At 34.1% G+C, this 22,185-nt stretch overlaps 1 long non-coding RNA gene across 1 annotated transcript; it reads right to left on the bottom strand.

The window, feature by feature from the left end:
- Positions 1-165: 165 nt before the first annotated feature.
- On the bottom strand, positions 166-3,534 carry LOC127717612 (uncharacterized). The gene is made up of 2 exons (XR_007989266.1): positions 1,346-3,534; positions 166-435 (listed from the first exon to the last, which is right to left on the bottom strand). It is a non-coding gene; the product is annotated as an uncharacterized LOC127717612 (long non-coding RNA).
- Between the last annotated feature and the right edge of the window lie 18,651 nt (positions 3,535-22,185).

Raw genomic sequence — 22,185 nt, 5'->3', positions numbered from 1 at the left:
CCCCCTCTTCCCCCAGTTCCCGACTGCCCCTGATTCTTACTACCCTCCCGCTTCCCACCCCTCATTCCCATGTTCCTTAACCCCTGTCCACCCCTTCAAAAATGTACAATCCACCCCTATAGCATGTGTACAATACTCATTTTCTTTGTCAGTACCAGAAAAGGGAAGCTGTATAATAGATAAGGATGTGAGAATGGATGAAATAAATGATAAACTTAAAATGGATAAATATTCATTTCTAATTATTCGCGACCAACCAAAGATAGAGATCCTTTTCTGAATGTTAAACCTCTTTACAGCCGAAACCACGCAACTTTCAATACGTTTTCTTCCCGCCAATTCTGTTATACATGTACTAGAAGATAAACACGCAACTTTCAATACGTTTTCTTCCCGCCAATTCTGTTATACATGTACTAGAAGATAAACACGCAACTTTCAATACGTTTTCTTCCCATAGGCCAATTCTGTTATACATGTACTAGAAGATAAACACGCAACTTTCAATACGTTTTCTTCCCATAGGCCAATTCTGTTATACATGTACTAGAAGATAAACACGCAACTTTCAATACGTTTTCTTCCCATAGGCCAATTCTGTTATACATGTACTAGAAGATAAACACGCAACTTTCAATACGTTTTCTTCCCATAGGCCAATTCTGTTATACATGTACTAGAAGATAAACACGCAACTTTCAAAACGTTTTCTTCCCATAGGCCAATTCTGTTATACATGTACTAGAAGATAAACACGCAACTTTCAATACGTTTTCTTCCCATAGGCCAATTCTGTTATACATGTACTAGAAGATAAACACGCAACTTTCAAAACGTTTTCTTCCCATAGGCCAATTCTGTTATACATGTACTAGAAGATAAACACGCAACTTTCAAAACGTTTTCTTCCCATAGGCCAATTCTGTTATACATGTACTAGAAGATAAACACGCAACTTTCAATACGTTTTCTTCCCATAGGCCAATTCTGTTATACATGTACTAGAAGATAAACACGCAACTTTCAAAACGTTTTCTTCCCATAGGCCAATTCTGTTATACATGTACTAGAAGATAAACACGCAACTTTCAATACGTTTTCTTCCCATAGGCCAATTCTGTTATACATGTACTAGAAGATAAACACGCAACTTTCAATACGTTTTCTTCCCATAGGCCAATTCTGTTATACATGTACTAGAAGATAAACACGCAACTTTCAATACGTTTTCTTCCCATAGGCCAATTCTGTTATACATGTACTAGAAGATAAACACGCAACTTTCAATACGTTTTCTTCCCATAGGCCAATTCTGTTATACATGTACTAGAAGATAAACAACCACCAATTAATCTATAATTCAAACAAGAGCTGGTCAAAGAGTTTTCAGTGTTTAAACCAAGTTAATCTTAGACAAAGACCCATGAAGCAAGTTCGTTGACCTTAGCGATATAGATTTGAATATCTAATAACTGTTTACTAATTATCCCTATGACAAACTCAAGTTGACCTCGATATCTGCTTCAAACACGTTTGACTAATTTTATTTTGATATTTGGTTACTCGGGTTATCTTTTTATCTTACCTATTACGTCACCAAGCTTATTTGATATGGTTCTATTTTCATATATAGTAAAAATATACAATAAGGTGGGCATTTCCAAAAATAAAACTTTTATGATAGATAATGTGTTCCCGATGTCACATTTGCGCAATATTTACCATATCAATTAAATCGCGAAACTTGTTCGGGTTTCGACAAGGCAAATGCAATCACATTATAATGGCTACAAATCATCGTAACTATGACGACATAACTTGGCATAACAGAGATATATATTCTAGTCATTGTGCATTTAATAGAAACACTAAGAAGAGCAACACAACTTATAATTCTAATAAAGTCACATTACACCAAAAGAACGAACAACAGTCCATAAAACTCCACACGGTAAAATACAGATACATCAGCGAAAACCATTGATGATCTCCGGTGTTCCGAAAGGGTAAACACGACCTGTTCTATAGCGACACGCGTCTTGTTACTCATATCTGATCAACTCCGAGGATAAATCAATCTAAGATGGCAGTCATAAACTGGAAAACGAATGAAATTGTGTTTCCAACATATAGAACATATTCGTTGTCATCTGTTATTGACGTGTATATGTCCATTAAGATTGAAAATATCATTATAACGTGTGATCAATTTTCGAGTAGATGAATTGAACTTTACCATTTATAACCTCCTTATAAGCAGCAACCATTTGTCAATGAAATCGTCCTCAGAGTTTGTCTGGGATTATAAATATCTTCCTTTTGGTCTTCTTTCGACCGGCAGTAATCCCTTGTCAGAGGGGGAGCGTACGTTTAATTGTGCGGGATGTACAAGTATGCAGCCACGTCCGGTCAGAACGGGGACGTTATATCCGATGCCACGTGCACAGAGAGTGACACGCTCATAACCCTTGCAACAACTTTTTGAGGGGTATGTAGGTGACCTGTTGCAAGGAAATATTTCTGTCCCTATTCTGTATACCCTCATTTTTCAGTGGCAGTCTAAATTAATCCGACCTTCATTCCGGACGGCCTCTATTACAGGACTGACCTATTGTATTTATTATAAATCTGTTTTAGTCCTGAACATGCATGAAATATCTGTCACTGAACGTTAATCAACCAACAAAAAAAAAGTGTTAAATTCACAATGGGAATATCTAAGTCAAATGTGTAATAAAGTTTAGTATTCAAACGACTCTCATTGTCAATTTCTAAGTCATGACCTGAAGAAATTCAAACTACATCTGTGTAATCCTTTATTTCAAGCTTAGTAAGATCGACGGGATCAACATAGTCACTAGACTTTGAATTATTCCATAAAAGGACATAATCTTTATAACGAAACTTGAAGATAGAGGATATTGTAATTTTTGTTTTAAAGAAAAACCTGTATAGTCTGCCTGATACAAATAGAGCCGTTGTACAGAGGAACATAGGTGTTCATATAGGAGAGCCAATTGTGTGTTAAAAAACACCAACATTGAATAAAATGTTGTAAAAAAAACCCGTCACTTTGGTCTTCTTCCGACCGGCAATAAACCCTTGTCAGAGTAGGGGCGTACGTTTAGTTGTGCGGGATGTACAAGTATGCAGCCACGTCCGGTCAGAACGGAGACATTATATCCGATACCACGTGCACAGAGAGTGACACGCTAATAACCCTTGCAACAACTTTTTGAGGGGTATGTAGGTGACCTGTTGCAAGGAAATATTTCTCAATCTGTCCCTATCCTGTATACCCTCATTTTTCAGTGGCAGTCTAAATTAACCCGACCTTCATCCCGGACGGCTTCTATTACAGGACCAACCTATTGTATTTATTATAAATCTGTTTTAGTCCTGAACATGCATGAAATATCTGTCACTGAACGTTAATCAACCAACAAACAAAAAGTGTTAAATTCACAATGGAAATATCTAAGTCAAATTTGTAATAAAGTTTAGTATTCAAACGACTCTCATTGTCAATTTCTAAGTCATGACCTAAAGAAATTCAAACTGCACCTGTGTAATCCTTTATTTCAAGCTTAGTAAAATCGATGGGATCAACATAGTCACTAGACTTTGAATTATTCCGTGAAAGAACATAATATTTATAACGAAACTTGAAGATAGAGGATATTAGTCTGCCTGATACAAATAGAGTCGTTGTACAGAGGAACATAGATGTTCATATAGGAGTGCCAATTGTGTGTTGAAAAACACCAACATCGAATAAAATGTCAAAAAAACAAGCTTCTTGTCATCGTCACTCAGATTAAGATGTTTTTTGTTTGAATCAGATTTGTTATGAACTGATCTTCCTAAAATGCGATATTCTCTTTTATGAAGGATGAGGCAGACAAATATATTATTATATTGCACACGGACATGGGGTAGATTGAATCCAATTAAAAAAATAATAATTATTTCAGGCCTACAATACGTACAATTATGTACAACAAACGCACGTTTCGTCTACACAAAACTAATCAATGGCGTTCAAACCACATTAAGAAGGTCAAGCGGAATACGATGTTGAAGAGCATTACACACCGACAATTTGAAACGTTGAACTTGAGACAACTATAAGGCAATCTATACCGGGGATAGACAAAGCTTAGTGTTTCAACATTATATATCTCTTTCCCCCGAATGTGACCTACCGAATGAGTTTGAATGTCCCATTGGTATCTTTTACATCACTTTTATGAGCAGTAAATTTACAAAACAATATGAACATATAATAGGTATTTCATGTCAACAAAAAATTTCTGACTACTGGGCTGGTGATACCCTCGGGGACGAAAAGTCCACCAGCAGTGGCATCGACCCTGTGGTAGTAATAACTTCTCATAGATACCAGGCCGTCAATTATGTACGAATCCTTTGAATTAATATGATCCACATTAGTTTTCGCTCAGCTGTTATTTTGATGCTATAACAGGGGTTTTCGTCGTTCCTGTTATATTTAGAATTCTGGGGGAAAGTCACTGTCTAAAGTCAACAAAACTAAGTTAAGCTTTACGATGGTTTATATATAACTTCTCCAATAGTGCAATACATTAATTACAATAAAAGTTCAACGGTAATATTCCGAAAAGATAAAACAAATGGTAATTTCAATAAATGTTCTATACTAAACACAATGAATGTCACTGTAAATGCACGGCGTCCGTACAGCTTGACCGCTGGTATCCAACTGACCATTTACATAGAAACGATATAATATGAATTACGTAATCTTACTTAATCATAACTACATGTAATAATGAAATTTGTCACTTAATGATTCAAACAAATAATACAATTAAAAAAACATATATATGATAACAAGAAATGGACAATGCTAGGATTAAAATGGATTAACTTCTCAACATGTAAGCTAACAATTTCGAGAACAATAGTCGCTTGCTTTTAGATAAAGTTTGAATTTCCACGAAATAAAACAAAGAGGAAAATGTCGCTGTCACAAATTCACAGTAACTCTAAAATTCCAGTTTTGATTTTTGCTGAATCCCTTGAACAATTTAGAGTATTTTTTGGTAGAAACACTCATATAACCCTCTAGCTATGGATGTGTTACAGACATGTTGACTTTTAAGATTTTCACCTCAGGATTTTGGATGTTTTCTATATAAGCATGCCATTTGTGTCAAATTATGTTAAATCAGTATTATTCTATACAAAAGAAGAAAAGAAGGAAAATGTAAAAGAATGATGATGATTTAATGAATCAAATATTATATAGTCATCAATAATACAGCATGGTCTTTTATACAATTATAAAATTGAAAATGGAAATGGGAAATTATGAATACATGTATATTGTCAAAATTATCAAATGAAAGGCTAGAACAGTTGAGTGTTTCAATGAGTGCATACAAATGGCTGTACAAAAACACAACGAGAAAACTGTAAATCGTTTCTGCAATGAGGTATTCATTCTCAGATTTTGTGGCGTCCATTTCTGGCATTATTTAGTTATACCTGTAAAATACAAATTGTAGGCGATTGAATAAAATGACATCAATACAACAAAAACATGAAGATATGACATCAGGCAACTGAGGAGGGTCCAGCCTTTGGATATATGGCAAATTTCAATTAGTTTGTCGAGATCTATTAATTTTGAACTACCAATGGTATATAACAATTATACAATAAAAATCAGTTCAAGAAATTAACTTAACTAACAATTAATTGGCCGTATTAGATGTCTCATCTACCACATCTCTTTATTTTTATAATGAAGTACAAGAGATGCGAAAGATATCAAAGGAACAATCAAACTCATATATAGTAAAAAATATACAATAAGGTGGGCATTTCCAAAAATAAAACTTATATGATAGATATGGTGTTCCCGATGTCACATTTGCGCAATATTTACCATATCAATTAAATCGCGAAACTTGTTCGGGTTTCGTCAAGGCAAATGCAATAACATTATAATGGCTACACATCGTAACTATGACGACATAACTTGGCATAACAGAGATATATATTCTAGTCATGATGCATTTAATGAACACACTCAGAAGAAGAGCAACAAAAATTTTAATTCTGATAAAGTCACATAACACCAAAAGAATGAACAACAGTCCATAAAACTCCACACGGTAAAATACAGATACATCAACGAAAACCGTTGATGATCTCCGGTGTTCCGAAAGGGTAAACACGACCTGATCTAGTAGCGACACGCGTCTTGTTGCTCATATCTGATCAACTCCGGGTATAAATCAATCTTAGATGGTAGTCGTAAAATGGAAAACGGATGAAATTGTGTTTCCGACAAATAGAAAATATTCGTTGTCATTTGTTACAGACGTCTATATGTCCATTAAGATTGAAAATATCATTATAACGTGTGATCAATTTTCGAGTAGGTGAATTGAACTTTATCATTTATAACCTCCTTATAAGCAGCAACCACTTGTCAATGAAATCGTCCCCAGAGTTTGACTGGGATTAAAAATATCGCCACTTTGGTCTTCTTTCGACCGGCAGTAAACCCTTGTCAGAGGGGGGCGTCCGTTTAGTTGTGTCGGTTATCTAAGTGGGAATATCTAAGTCAAATTTGTAATAAAGTTTAGTATTCAAATGACTCTCATTGTCAATTTCTAAGTCATGACCTGAAGAAATTCTAACTACACCTGTGTAATCCTTTATTTCAAGCTTAGTCAGATCGATGGGATCAACATAGTCACTAGACTTTGAATTATTGCATGAAAGGACATAATCTTTATAACGAAACTTGAAGATAGAGGATATTGCAATTTTTGTTTTTAAAGAAAAACCTGTATAGTCTGCCCGATACAAATAGAGTCGTTGTACAGAGGAACATAGATGTTCATATAGGAGTGCCTATTTGTGTTGAAAAACACCAACATTGAATAAAATGTTGTCAAAAAAAAACAAGATTCTTGTTATCGTCAGATTAAGATATTTTTTGTTTGAATCAGATTTGTTATGAACTGATCTTCCTAAAATGCGATATTTTCTTTTATGAAGGATGAGGCAGACAAATATATTATTATATTGCACACGGACATGGGGTAGATTGAATCCAATTGAATAAATAAGAATTATATCAGGCCTACAATACGTACAATTATGTACGATAACGCACGTTTTGTCTACACAAGACTAATCAATGGCGTTCAAGTCACAACATTAAGAAGGTTAAGAGGAATACGATGTTGAAGAGCATTAAACACCGAAAATTTTGAAAAGTTGAACTTGAGACAACTATAAGGCAATCTATACCGTGGATAGACAAAGCTTAGTGTTTCAACATTATATATCTCTTTCCCCCGAATGTGACCTACCCGGAATGAGTTTGAATGTCTCATTGGTATCTTTTACATCACTTTTATGAGCAGTAAATTTACAAAACAATATGAACATATAATTGGTATTTCATGTCAACAAAAAATTTCTGACTACTGGGCTGGTGATACCCTCGGGGACGAAACGTCCACCAGCAGTGGCATCGACCCTGTGGTAGTAATAACTCCTCATAGATACCAGACCGTCAATTATGTACGAATCCTTTGAATTAATATGACCCACATTTGCTTTCGCTCAGCCGTTAGTTTGATGTTTCACAGTAACTCTAAAATTCCAGTTTTGATTTTTGCTGAATCCCTTGAACAATTTAGAGTATTTTTTGGTAGAAACATTCATATACCCGGTAACCCTCTAGCTATGGATGTGTTACAGTTATGATGACGTGTTGACTATTAAGATTTTTTACCTCAGGATTTTGGAAATTTTCTATATAAAATTGAGAATGGAAATGGGGAATGTGTCAAAGAGACAACAACCCGACCATAGAGCAGACAACAGCCGAAGGCCACCAATGGGTCTTCAATGCAGCGAGAAACTCCCGCACCCGGAGGCGTCCTTCAGCTGGCCCCTAAACAAATATGTATACTAGTTCAGTGATAATGGACGTCATACTAAACTCCAAATGATACAAAAGAAACTAAAATTAAAAATGATACAAGACTAACAAAGGCCAGAGGCTCCTGACTTGGGACAGGCGCAAAAATGCGGCGGGGTTAAACAGGTTTTTTGAGATCTCAACCCTCCCCCTATACCTCTAGCCAATGTAGAAAAAACAAACGTACAACAGTACGCACAGTAAAACTCAGTTCAAGAGAAGTCCGAGTCCGATGTCAGAATAGGAATCAAAAGAAAATAAACAAAAAGACAATAATACATAAATAACAACAGACTACTAGCAGTTACTGACATGCCAGCTCCAGACCTCAATTAAACTGATTGAAAGATTATGTCTTCATCATATGAATATCAGGCACAATCCCTCCTGTTAGGGGTTTAGTATTATACCGTCATAAAATATATGAGAAGAACATAACCCGTGTCATGCCAACAACTGGTTTTAGAATAAATATGTTTAATTCCGATGCAAAGACCATATAAGTGAATCAATATTAAAGCCAAAATATGCAATTTTTAATGACCGGACAACAGTATCGTAACTATATCCCTTCTTAATAAGTCTGTTTAAAGGTTTTGTTAGCTTTTGAGGTGAATACATCGAAAACCCTGGTGTAATAATTTTTCAGTAATATATAAATTTCTCTCGCGCTAAAGTCTAATACGTTGTTACATACACGAGTTGAGATATATAAACATCATAAGATGGTGACAAGGGAACATCACCATCTAAAAATGGATAATTAACGATAGGAAATAAAAAATCATCTCTTTTATCATAAATTTTTGTATTAAGCTTCCCGGTAATGATATAGATATCAAGATCGAGGAAAGGACAGTGGTCATTGTTAGTATTAGTTTTATTTAAAGTAAGTTCAACAGGATAAATTTCTTTTGTATACATACTGAAGTTGTCATTATTGAGAGCTAATATATCATCCAAATATCTAAAAGTATTGTTAAATTTTTGTATCAGATGTTGTTTCGATGGGTCTTTGCTGATTTTAGTCATAAATTGTAACTCATAACAATACAGAAACAGGTCCGCTATAAGTGGTGCACAGTTAGTCCCCATTGGAATTCCGATAACTTGACGATATACGGAATCTCCAAAGCGAACAAAAATGTTATCAAGTAAAAACTCAAGGGCAGATATAGTATCAAAGCATGTCCAATTGACATAGCTCTTTTGTTTGTTGCTACTAAAAAATGACCTAAAAGAGTTTGAACATATGTATTCGCATTCCGACTTTTTAAATGCCCATTTAATTAGGTGTGTGAATTTTTTCTTAATAAGAATATGAGGCAAAATGGTATATAGGGTAGAAAAATCAAAACTTTGAACAGATTCAAAATCACCAATATATGCATCCAAAAGTAGTTAATTCCACTATTTTCAAAGGCCTTTTTTGAACAATTTATTATCAGGTTTTTGATTGCACCAAGTGTACTAGTAAGTAGAATAGACAATTTAGTAGTGGAACAATGATTTGAAGACGAAATAAATCTATATTTGTAAGGTGACTTGTGTAGCTTCGGAAGCCAGTACATAGTTGGGACTTTCATTGTATTTGGTTCTGCTTGTAAAGAAGTAGCTAATAGTTTATGTTTGTTACAGATATCGTTTTCTGAAAATGAAGTCAGTTGGAATGTTGGTGAATTCGTGATTTCCTTTTGCAGAACCAAGCATGCCATTTGTGTCAAATTATGTTAAATCAGTATTATTTTATACAAAAGAAGCAAAGAAAGAAAATGTAAAAGAATGATGATGATTTAATGAATCAAATATTATATAGTCAACAATAATACAGCATGGTCTTTTATATAATTATGAATACATGTATATTGTCCATATTATCAAATGAAAGGTTACAAAAGTTGAGTGTTTAAATGAATGCATACAAATGGCTGTACAAAAAACACGAGAAAACTGTAAATCGTTTCTGCAATGAGGTATTCATTCTCAGATTTTGTGGCGTCCATTTCTGGCATTATTTAGTTATACCTGTAAAATAAAAATTGAAGGCAATTGAATAAAATGACACCAATACAACAAAAACATGAAGATATGACATCAGGCAACTGAGGAGGGTCCAGCCTTTGGATATATGGCAAATTTCAATTAGTTTGTCGAGATCTATTAAATTTGAACAACCAATGGTGTATAACAATAAAAATCAGTTCAAGAAATAAACTTAACTAACAATTAATTGGTCGTATTAGATGTCTCATCTACCACATCTCTTTATTTTTAGAATGAAGTACAAGAGAGGCGAAAGATATCAAAGGAACAATCAAACTCATAAGTCGAAAACAAACAGACCACTCCAAGCCAAAACACGATAAACGACCAAAAGACAAAAATCAGTATACAAAACACAACATAGAAAACTGAAATACTGACCAACACGTAAAAACCCACAAAAAATCTGGGGTGATCACAGATGCTCCAGAAGAGTAAGCAGATACTGCCCCACATGTAGCACCCGCAAAATATGAAAGAAAAAAACCTAATGTTATACCATACAATAGAATGCTCGCAGTTACATATTCTGAACCTATGCATTAAGTAATTGCATACCTATGATCGACAATGTTATGTTTGATATGTTACCTCTTCTAACTCGAAACCTGATCAACTATTAATCATCCACCATAAAGTTATTGTAACAATATAGGTCTTGGCATTTAGGTTTTTAAAAATCTTAGCCGAATTTTTTTAATGCAACCTTTAGATAAGATGAGGCGAGTTACGCAAAAGTGAAAATATTGCATAGAAGAGCAAACATATCGATGGGTTAATGCCACAACCTCGTAACTACAAATTTGTCACTTTTCAGAAACTGACATACAAAGTTTGACTGTAAATGTAAATTCTATTTTACTTCAGAAATGTATCAAAATAACTTAGATTGAAGAAATAGACATAGTTATTATCCTTTTATAATTTGATGCTAATTGGATGTCAGATAAGAGATAAAATTGCACTTGAAATGTTTAACGGATATAGGCATTCCATAATGATTAAATGTAATGCAGATGTTTTTGTCAAAAGGTCGTAACTAGTGATAATAGGTTTAAGCTCTGTGGTATATCATATTTTTAATGTTGTTTGATAAGCATCATTGCATTTGCAAGCGATAAGAGATTGTGGAATTAGAAAAACGAATAAATATAACTAACTACTTTTTATTTATTTTGAATGATATGATGTGAAATAATTCAAAATAACACTTGATATAATTAAACATTGTTAAATGAAATAAAAAAAAAACACAAGATGATGTAATTAAAAGGAAAACTGTACACAAAGTAATAATGTAAAGTGAATTTGAAATACATAAATATATACACACGTTTGAAAACAAAATTCTTTTTTTTGTCAAACTGACAAAATATTTTTCCATTCATTTTATTCTTTCAAGCGGTTACAATATTTTAAGAATTTATGGTAATGAACGATCTTTTATTGTATGTATAATACTCTTTTGTACTAAAACACATGATGTAATTATAATTATATACATAAAGAAATTGAATTGATGAATGTATTGTGTGAAGTAGTTTTCATTGAATCTCAAAGAAGAAGAAAAATAAAGTTCCAACAGAAAAAGATTGGATGTTGTTAATAAAACAAAATATAGTAATTTTGATTAAAATTGAAATCATAATCTAATTTGTTTATCGTTTTTTTTAATCATTTTTATTCCTTCAGCAGATGGAGGAATAAGGACTTATTTAAACTTTCCTTTTAGAATATTAATTTTCTTCCAAAATTAACAACTTTCTTATGTTTCCTTAGACATTAGTAGCAATTAAAATAGACTAAAAAAACAATTTATGTGATTACAATAAAATATAACACAGCAAAAATCAATGCATTTCCTACAGTTACGTGAAAGGAAAATGAAATACATAATTCACTATACAAGTTAATGTTATAAATGGCGCAATTTTCCATCTTCTCATTTTTCCCATAAGTTTTATTATAACCGATAAACCAAGATTGTTAGATTTGTTTCTGTTTTGAAGACAACTGATGCAGTTTTCAGTCTTAATCATTATTCTTTTTCGGAGTCAATTTCATCCTCCTCAAAATCCGGATCTGGGAGTATATCTGGTGTCTTGTTGTCAGACGGTAATCCTTTGTAGAAGCTGTGGTACTCGCTTGGGATAACACCAGTTTTACAAAGATTCAGTAAATCTTTCTTTTTAGCAGCAGATACCGTCTGTTTAGCTGAATATCTCTTAGGTATCTCCATTACATTTACCGGACGACCTTTTCTCGTCTTTTCTGTAACTCTCATTTTTCGGAACGAATCATCAAATTTATGTTTAAAGGATATGTGATCTGGATCCTTCTTTTCAAATCTCAACCATCTCATTTTCAGCCATTTGATTTTTTTTCCATTTATGTCTTCTTTTCTGTATCGAAAAATTTGTTTCTGAAGTGCTTTGAAGTCGTATATATCTTCAAATGTAAGAGGAACTATCAAATATGGATCCTTCCTCCTGGCCATGCGGATAACCGTTGACCATTGCTGTGGAACATAAATCTCGGTCTTTTTTTTAGCAAATTCGATGGCAGAATGCATACTGTCACATTCCATCTGAGTGTGTCCACTTTCTAGGAATTTATGGTCAATTGTTTCAATATTTGGAAGTGTTGTAACAGCATGCATTAGGCAAGTAGCTATGAACTGATTCCTATTCTGACCAGCACATGCATCAGAATACAAAATAACATGTTTGATGTTTCGTTGGAGTGACATAAGCTGGAGGTACAAACACGTTCCAATTTCACAAGATCCACGCTTAGCATCAACTTCTGACCAAAGATAACAAGTGGCATATTTGCTTGCAAGATTGTATATAGACAAGTTATAACTGTTTAATTTTCTCATATAATAGATCTGACTGACCAGTGAACATGGGATCTGTAGAACGGCTTGCAGGTCAAATGTTGCCACCATTGTATCCAAATTTTCTTTAGCATGGTCTTTGTCTGCTTTTTTCTCTTGTCGAGCTCTTATTTTCTTAGTAATATGTTTGTCATAAATATATTTTTTCTCTGGTGTCAATGTTCCATTTGATGTTTCTTTCTGGTAGTTGACACAGATGTTGCATTGGTCTTTCTTTGGAATGTGGAATGAAAAGTTGTATTCCTCATTAAATATTTTTCTGTAGATAGCTTGACTGACAATCTGATTGTCCGGAAGATTGTCTTTGTTCTTCTCTTGGTACAATTGATACATTCTTGAAATATTTAGTTCTGCTCCAAGGTACTTTCTGTTAGAATCCTTACGCGTGTAGTGACCATCTACGACGGGAAAGGATTCTATATGACTCCTAATGGCTTTTAAGGCAGCATCACTGGTTATATTATGTGGTGTATGTCGTCCACGTTTATCTGTGCCAACAAATACACCACTACGTTGGTTTTCCATGGCATTGTTGACATACGATTCTCCAATATGCAATGTATTCAGAAAAAATTTCTTGCAAACAACTTTCTTATCTCCATTAACCTCGAAGGAATATGATCTGTGAATATCTCTTTTTCTCTTGGCTACCGGCGCCGGTTCATTAAGACTTTCGTCAAATATGTATTTCTTTGTTTTTTTCTCTCCTACATGTGAAATGATAAAATCTTTTTGTCTTTGATATGAATTTAAGGTCCAAAAGGTTTTGAAAATATCTTGCCTTTCTTCATCGTTTACTTTGATGTTGCATTTGTACTTGCAGCGGGTGCAATCAGTTGGTTTGACTTCTCTTGCTGGAACAGCTTTGCCTCTCTGTGAAGTATATTCCATTCCAGATAGTCTACGTCTTTGCCGTTTGCTCTTTTCCCATTCCTCAGGTGTGGCTTTTCTCTTTCTAGACAATTTCTTCTTAGGAGGGGTCATGTAAGTTGCTTTCTTTTTAAGGGGTGTTCCCTTACGTCTGCCTCTTTTTGGCGTTTGTTTTGAAGGTGTTGTATGTTCTAGCTGATTTGAACTACAGTTTAAATCAGAAACTTCTTCTTGCATGCTGCTTATGTCATGCGAAGACTCAAATAGTTCTTCTAGTAAGGATCCGTTCAATTCTACATCAAACGCAATATCCGATTCAATGTGTGAACATGCAGGTATGTGTATGCTATCATTTGTTGTCTGTTGGATTGCAGATACACTTAAATTTGATTCCTGGTTATGATTTATGTCATTCTGTTCAAGTGATCTTTTTTCTTTTTCATCTAATGTTATACTGCATGCTGTCCCAATTTTCATACAGCCATCGTAGTGCTCAGGCAAATTTCCATTTTCAGATATTATATATGACAAAAAAATAGGTTTTGTATCCATCAGCATTAAACTGGGAGTAATGGTTGTAATCGGTCTTGTTAAAAGGCTAGAGAACATTTTTACAGGTTGTCCACTCCAGTTTGACAGTGCTAATGGCAAAAGATCTCCGGCTTGACTAGTCCAATTTCCTTCTTGTCGAAGTTCTTCTATTTCAGTACGGAAGTCAATGCACGCAATGTCATATTCAAATGATTGACAACTCTGTGTGTTGGTTAAATAGCCTATGTACTCATCAATGTTGTCGACTAAATGGTCGCACAGAACATTTCTTAGTGCCAGTGAAGTTTCGATTGAAGACATGTGACATAGTGCAGATACAAAGAAACAATTGCCATCCCCAGGAACCTTTATTCTTTCAAGACCATTAAGGAACAGCAACTCATCCAGTCGTTTTTCACAAGACAATCTTTCATTGTCATAGCTTTCTTTTTCTAAAAGGCTGGTTTGCTTTGCTCTTAAAATATCGTTATCTTCTCTCGTATCGTTTCTGTTTTTTTGTTCGTCTAGTCTATTTTCTTTATCTTTCTTCGGTCTGTTGATCGATGTAGATGGTTTGTTATTGGTTTTACTGATCTGTTGACCTTTAGTTGAAGCTGGTTTCTTATTTAGTATCCTGCTTTTTTTACTAGCAGGCTTACGGGGCAGTTTCTCATCTAGCTTATGGCGTTTCAATATCCGAGCATTGTCTTTGTTTCCCTTGTTTGTTTTAGCAATTTTTTTGTTTATAATTTCCTCAAGTGTATCGTTCTCTGAGTTAGAAGAGATATCGGAATCTAAAGAATTGTAATCGTCTTTGGTTGGTCTGTAAGAATCGCCACTATCATTTACTGATTCATCATAACTTTCATTTTCTTGCACCATAGAAGGCAAATTATGTGACCTGAAAAATGTCTTTAATGGTATGTTGTCATCACTGCTAGACTCCTCACAGTCGATTTTTGTTGGTGTTTCACCTGGGTTCCTCTGTCTGGTTTTGTTTGTTGTTTTTGTCGGTTTGTGTTTTGTTTTGCATTTTAAATTTGGTTTATTTGATTCTTTTTTTCTAATATCCTCTTTTTGGGGTTCCTGGTAATTTGATGTTTTCTTTGTATTGCCAGCCAAAACATTGTAATCTTGATGTTTTATACGTCTCCTGTTTGACTTCCATCTGGTTGATAAATTATATTTTTTGTCAGTTTGCTCTTTAATGGTAATTGAAGGATTTGTTTTGTCTAAGACACAAGAGTCAGCTTTTTTGTCCATCAAATCTGCTTTTGGACTTGTGGAGTTATCATAACTGGCTGTTAAGTCGGTCACATCAGCTTGATGCCTATTGGAGACGTCTCCAGGAATGACTGTCACATCTGTGACTTCAACTTGTTGGTTTGTAGAGTTATCATCTAGGTTTACTTTACCATTGGTAATATTGGCCTGTTGAAGTGAGCCCTCCACATGGTTGCATTTAACGTAACTCACATCAGCATATTGACTAGTATGGTCATCATTCGGATTGACTCTAATATTGGGATCATCAAGTTGTTCTTTGGTTGATTGATCATCAGGTTGGTCTGTCATGTTGTTAACATCAACAAGTCCAGTGGTGAAGGTATTATTATGCTCGACTGTAAAATCAGTAAAATCAACCTGCCTGGTTGTAGAGTTATCATTTGGGTTTATTGTAGTAATATTGTGTATAACTTGAATGATCAAGTCATCTTGGTGTAATAATTCGTTGGTAACAACAGTCTCTTTGCTTCTGGAATCATATTCAGGATTGAATGTATTCGCAGTAACATCAGCTTGTTGGCTAGTTGATTCAGTATCAGGGTTAACGGCAACATCAGCCTGTTGGCTATTTGTTTCAGTATCAGGGTTGAAAGTTACATCAGCATGTTGGCTAGTTGATTCAATATCAGGGTTGAAAGTTGCATCAGCCTGTTGGCTAGTTGCCTCAGTATAAGGATTGACAGTTACATCAGTCTGTTGGCTAGTTGATTCAGTATCAGGATTGACAGTTACATCAGTCTTTTGGCTAGTCGATTCAGTATCAGGGTTGAAAGTTACATCAGCCTGTTGGCTAGCTGATTCAGTATCAGGATTGACAGTTACATCAGTCTTTTGGCTAGTTGATTCAGTATCAGGATTGACAGTTACATCAGTCTGTTGGCTAGTTGACTCATTATCGGGGTTAACAGTAACATCAGCCTGTTGGCTAGTTGATTCAATATCAGGGTTGAAAGTTACATCAGCCTGTTGGCTAGTTGCTTCAGTATAAGGATTGACAGTTACATCAGTCTGTTGGCTAGTTGATTCAGTATCAGGGTTGACAGTTACATCAGCCTGTTGGCTAGTTGATTCAGTATCAGGATTGACAGTTACATCAGCCTGTTGGCTAGTTGCTTCAGTATAAGGATTGACAGTTACATCAGTCTGTTGGCTAGTTGATTCAGTATCAGGATTGACAGTTACATCAGTCTTTTGGCTAGTCGATTCAGTATCAGGGTTGAAAGTTACATCAGTCTGTTGGCTAATTGATACAGTATCGGGGTTGACAGCTACATCAGCCTGTTGGCTAGTTGATTCAGTATCAGGATTGACAGTTACACCAGCCTGATGGCTAGTTGATTCAGTATCAGGGTTGAAAGTTACATCAGCCTGTTCGCTAGTTGATTCAGTATCAGGATTGACAGTTACATCAGCCTGTTCGCTAGTTGATTCAGTATCAGGGTTGAAAGTTACATCAGCCTGTTGGCTAGTTGATTCATTATGGGGGTTGAAAGTTACATCAGCTTGTTCGCTAGTTGAATCAGTATCAGGATTGACAGTTACATCAGTCTTTTGGCTGGTTGATTCAATATCAGGGTTGACAGTTACATCAGCCTGTTGGCTAGCTGATTCAGTATCAGGATTGACAGTTACATCAGTCTTTTGGCTAGTTGATTCAGTATCAGGATTGACAGTTACATCAGTCTGTTGGCTAGTTGATTCATTATCGGGGTTAACAGTAACATCAGCCTGTTGGCTAGTTGATTCATTATCAGGTTTGACACTAACCTCAGTCTTCTCGTTGAATTTAACTTTGGTAGAAACAGTCTGTTCCATTAGGTTTACACTATTAGTATTATCAATACTCACAGCTTCTTCTGGTTGGTCAGCTCCTGTCACATCAAGTTCAATTGCAGTCATAATTTCCTCCCAGTCATCATCTGAGGACCACTGTGTTTCTGCCATATTTTTAAATATCTACAACAGATACAAAATATATTGCAGATATTTTCATTCAAACAATTTTTTTTAAAAAGGCACATATATTCTTAGTTTAAACACAGTTTATTAATGACTACTTAATTTTCTTATATATGAAATAAACACGTACAAGTTTTTTGTATTCGAAGTGCTTAACATTAAAAAGCCAATAGTGTTGAAATGAATAGCAACGTTAGAAGTTACTTGACAAAAAAGGTCCTAAATAGAAAAGTAAAATATTTACAAACATATCTTGAAAAGGTGTTTATTTGTGAAAGTTATCATGAAGGAGTAATTCAAAGATTTCGTTTGTTGTTTGTTTATAATCAAGTGAGATTTAACTTAAAGTTTATTTTTTAGTTATGAATTCTTTTAATATATAAATTTATATTTTCTTACATACTAATGAAACCTTTTTTCTTTGAAAAAAAAACTATATCATGATTGATATTTAGCATTTAAAAAAATATACTTTAGATACTTTATTTGTATATTATGTTAATTAATGGATTCATTTTTCCATATACATCCTTTTCCGTATTAACTTACCAAATGATACCTTTATGCATACATTTTTTTCTTTTTCTTTTTTCTCTTGTCTCAAATAATATATCTCCAACTGCAAAAACAAAAAGGATGAACAATATGATATTAATGAAAATTAGATAGATGCAAACATATTGAATTTAAAATTATTTTTTTTATATTTCTTTCTTAGGAAACAGATTTAGTGAAAATAAATCGTACGTTAATTTAATGTTTTGTAATAATACCAATTTTAATTACAGATAAAAATTACAATGTTAATTTAAATATAATTAAATTAAAAATAAATTATTTATTTTAATATTCATTATATTAAAACAATAAATACATACCTTTTCCTAATTTGCTGCTTTTTTGCTGAATATCAAAATTCCATGTCAAAAGCCATCATCAATCAAAACAATTACTTGGTTTAATCTCAGTTGATGTTTATATTATCTAATATGAGGTCATGCCAGTAACACTTAATTGACATTACTTGTTTGATGACCTGCTGATATTCACATTTCGTTTACAGCTGCAACCCATTATCTGATGTTGTGGGGGAAATGGTATTAGGTGTTGAAATAAATAAATTAAAATGTCAAATGCAATAAGCAAGTATTTCTAGTTACAGTGTTATGGCATATGTATATTCAAACAATTTTTGTTAATAGGAATGCAACACACCTTATCTATATATATTGTGTTGTGGCGCTCGGTGCAAGCTATTTAATTTTAACTATGAATCTTTCATTTACATAGTAATACGAGATAAGTCATTCATGCTGGCAGACTTTCGTTATCAAACCGATAATAGATTGATGAACATGTCAATTAAAAAATTATTTTATAACCAATTGCTCTAAAAAAATTAGAGAATATTCTTTAACACTTTTGTGTTTAAAAAATCAATAGATCTCAAAACTGCAAAATTTTCAGATAAGTGGTTGTTGCATTAAACCCTCGATATATTATACTGATTTTATCACTTATAACACTTACGGAACATTTTTATCACTGTTCACTGTTGGTCTTCTTATTTTGTACTGGAAATGAGAGAAAAAATTTATTACAGTATGTCACCTGTGTGGTTCAAGTCTGCTAAATGTAAAATGTATACTTTACTCTTTGGTCGGGTTGTTGTCTCTGTGACACATTCCCCATTTCCATTCTCTATTTTATTATCTTATGTAGACAGAATGCCCAAGTTATTATTGACTCCATTAATCGCTTCGGACGCACCATTTAAAAAAAAAAGTGTTTTATTTTCTAGCATTGGGTCAATACTACTGCTGGTCGACTGTTAGTACCCGGGGCTTAGTAGTTGGTGCTTCGGTTATTTCTTAATGCGTTCTCCGTGTTCGATCATCGGCCGGGTCAAACCAAAGACTTTGAAATTGGTATTTGCTGTCTCTCCGCTAAGCACGCGGCTTTCATGTGTAAGAGCGGCTTTCATGTGTAAGAGCAAAGACTGTTCATTCCGGAGTGAGAATAATTATAAAGGATAGGGTGACATGTCTTCCTACGTACTGTTACCTTCATAATACTTCAGTACTGATAACAAACGTTTCTTAAATTATCCGTTTAGAAATTCAGAAATTATAAAGAAACTAAGGTTTCAACTCCCTCAGGCAAAGTTGACCAAAGATGGATTTGGCTATTATGTTTAAGTCATTTTTTGTCATATAGCTCTTCAACTGTTTCGGTTCTTATACATCCTTGGCTTTCAAATATTCGGCTTTATGCGTTCCTGGTGAAGGTAAATCCAGAAAAGCGAATCGGATGAATGAAATTTATAAAGTGTTTTTTTTTCAATTTTTTAATTAGTACGTTAAAACGTGTCGGCTTAGTAAAAAGTAAAGCTCATATTCATTCACATGTTCTTAATATGCATTTGATTTGCTACTAGACCTAAAACAGCCATTCATCAGTATAGTCATTCAGACAATACTATTTCACTGTTGCTATGAATAACCATGGTAACATACTGTTGTATCAGTGTCCATCATACGGTAAGGGTGTGATCTTTCTTCGACTTCGTCAAACTTCGAGGAACCGCTTTGTCTTTCCATGGGCCCTCTTAAATGTTTAGGTTGATAAATCAAAACCTAAAATAAGCAAGATCGTGTTTAAATATTTCAGACAAGATATTTGTTGATTTTAAATATTCAACGCAAAGCATTACTCTTTTTCTCTGTTCTTTACCTTTTGTTACCTTTATCTGATATACAAACAGTATTCTTCATGGTAGTGTTAAAGGAATGAATAGTTACCTATGACATGAATTAGAACTTGATATTAGAATAAATAGGAGATGGTAGTATAAGTCAATGGGACTGTAACCCAACAACAAAAATACCCAAGAGGGCAGCATACTGTTTTCAACAATGGAGATCCAGTAGTATATCCCCGTAGGTCACGTTTAAAAATTGTTTATTGTTACCAGTTCACCTTTGATCAAATTATACAGTAATAAACTGTTTTGATTTTGAACATGTTTACTGGGCACAGGTCCTTTTAAAATTGGAAACCAGGTCGGAAGGTCGCCCTCAAAACCCACCAAAGTTGCATGTCGGATTTGACCATGTTGAATATATATATATATTACTTCTTCATAAATTTTGTTACTGTTTTGTAACATAATAAGTTTCATAAGTATTATCAAATTCGTACAGCGCAGTATATCGAACATTCCAACCTTCATAAAGGTAACACTCAACTTACATTTCCTCCTTCTGGTTCCTCAACCTTCCTGTATGCTTTGTCCTCCCGTTCGTATGCTCCTTGTCGTTGACCTGGTTCATAATCTATATTTTTACCCTCAGGTTCGAAGCGTTGCATTTGCAATTCATCCTCTTCTCTCTGATATCCTTGATTGGTATATTCAGGTACATTTTCTATCCTCGAGTTTTCGTCGTGTAGGAACTCTTTGTCGTTGTCCATATAACTATACAAGATGTACAAACATATTATGTTAAATACAAATGCATATGATCTCGATTCTAAAAGATTAAACAATGGAAGTGTTTTTGTTTTAAGTACTTTGAATTGAAGCTCTTTAAGACTGAAAATATTGTTCACATACCATTAACAATTAGGTTAAATGATTGCATAATCAGTATATTTAAATAAGAAACTTAAAAACCGTCATTTTGTAAAATTAGAAAAAGTAACACACTTTATTATTGCAAAATGCCAATGAAACAGATCTCTAATTTTGTTTACCCATAGAACCTGTTGCGTTTCTTTGCTTTGTTCAATCTCGTGCACAGACAACATAAAGCTACCAGTAAGATTAACACCAAACCTCCACCAATGCCTGCAGCAATGCCTATAATGTCGATCTTAGACAGAGATATAGCATCTTGTTTTGTTGGTTTTGCTGTGGTTGTAGTTGGTTTAGGAATATTACATAGCTTTCCACTGTAGCCATCTTCACATCTATTTGCAATAAAGAACGTAAATTCATGTATGCTGTAAACGTAGATGATACAGGATAAGAAGAGACGATGAAAGACTAGAAAAGACGATTGAGGACAGGAAAAGATGATGGAGGATAAGAAGAAACGATGAAGGACAAGAAGAGATGATTGAGGACAAAAAGAGATGATTGAGAACAAGAAAAGACATTGAGGACAAGAAAAGACAATTGAGGACAGGAAAATATGATGTAGGACAAGAAAAGACGATTGCAGACAAGAAAAATGATGGATGATACAAAGGGACGATTGAGGACACGATAAGAAAAAAGTTGTTTGTCATGAGAAAACAAAATGTCCCCTCACAACTAACCCAATCGCTACCAAAAGGAAAATAGTCGGTGTCGTATATATCGTAATCAATGTTGTCAGCTTCTCTCGTTTTCAATATCGGTCTTAAAATTCTGAATTTAGCAACGAACATTTTTTAAAACTAATAATATCAAATTTCCTTACATGCATCTGAAAATCCCTCCATATGTAAAGGAACACTCTCCATGGTCTCCACATTTGCCCCTATATTCTGGTATATCACATTTGTATTTACATATAGGATTCCCATTGTTATCCCATTCCACAACTTCATTGTTAGCACACAC

Source organism: Mytilus californianus, unplaced genomic scaffold, assembly GCF_021869535.1.
Source record: "Mytilus californianus isolate M0D057914Y unplaced genomic scaffold, xbMytCali1.0.p SCAF_10, whole genome shotgun sequence".
In the NCBI taxonomy this organism is placed as follows: Eukaryota; Metazoa; Mollusca; class Bivalvia; order Mytilida; family Mytilidae; genus Mytilus; species Mytilus californianus.
Note: the sequence above shows the minus strand (reverse complement) of the source record. Positions and strands in the feature narration are given on the sequence as shown.